Raw genomic sequence first — 1,000 nt, 5'->3', positions numbered from 1 at the left:
CCCGCGCACCTGCTCGCTCTTCGCGTGGCGGCGGCGCCTTGGCGAGAGCGGGGAGCCGCCTGCAGCAGCCCCCCGCGCGGCTCCTCCGGCCTCCTGGGGCCGAGCTCGCCTCCCCCGGCCGCTCCGCGTTACCTGCTGTGCTGATCACGCTGGCTTCTGCCTCCGCCCGGGCGAGGGATGCAGGGCACAGGGGCAGGGCTGCTTCGAAGCGGCGTGACCTATAGGTGCGGGGGGGAAGTGGTGCGTTGAGTGTCGTTCCACCCAGACTTTAAAACCAAGTGCCTGGGGGGCAGCAGCATCTCTATCCAGGCAGCAGCCAGAGTCACGGAGCCTTATCATCTCCCGGAGTCGTGCTGAGCTTTCCCCTATCCACAGGTGCTGAAGACGCCCTGTCCTTTTTCACCCTTTCGATGTTCCTCTAGTCAAGCCCCCCTTTCCCCTGAAGCCTGTCCCTGCTAACCTCTGCCTTCTGTCACAGCCCTGCAGAGTGGCTTTAGCGCTAGCTACGGACCTTACTTAACTCTGGTGTGATAATATGGACTCAGGTGTAGAAAAGCCTGACCTGAAGTACTGGAGGCAGGGTCAAGATGCTCAGGAAGGCTAAATTTTGTTTTATGAATCTGAGGCGTGCATTTAACTATAATGACTGTACAACTAATGACAATATCTTTTAGTTGTTTTGACTCTCTTTGCCATGTTTGGTGTGCTTTTTTAAAAGCTATATGTAATCTAGCAAATTAGTGCATGTCCCAATAGGTATATTTGGTTTTGTGTTCATCTTAAATGGAATAATATAGTGCTAGCACCCTGGTATATTAGTATATGGTATAGATTAGTATATTCATATACTATTATATGAGTAGATCATATATAAAACTTTTAGTTTGTCTTTAACTGGACAAATCAATGCATTGTGTTATATGTGATGGTGTGCCCCACCATCTGTATGCCCCTTTTCAAAAACATAGATTTGACCATGTATACATTATTATAAATATTA

The sequence above is a fragment of the Gavialis gangeticus genome, unplaced genomic scaffold (assembly GCF_001723915.1).
Source record: "Gavialis gangeticus isolate Ggan-Ray unplaced genomic scaffold, GavGan_comp1, whole genome shotgun sequence".
Taxonomy (NCBI): domain Eukaryota; kingdom Metazoa; phylum Chordata; order Crocodylia; family Gavialidae; genus Gavialis; species Gavialis gangeticus.
The sequence above is the reverse complement of the archived record's forward strand: the minus strand, read 5'-3'. Positions refer to the sequence as shown.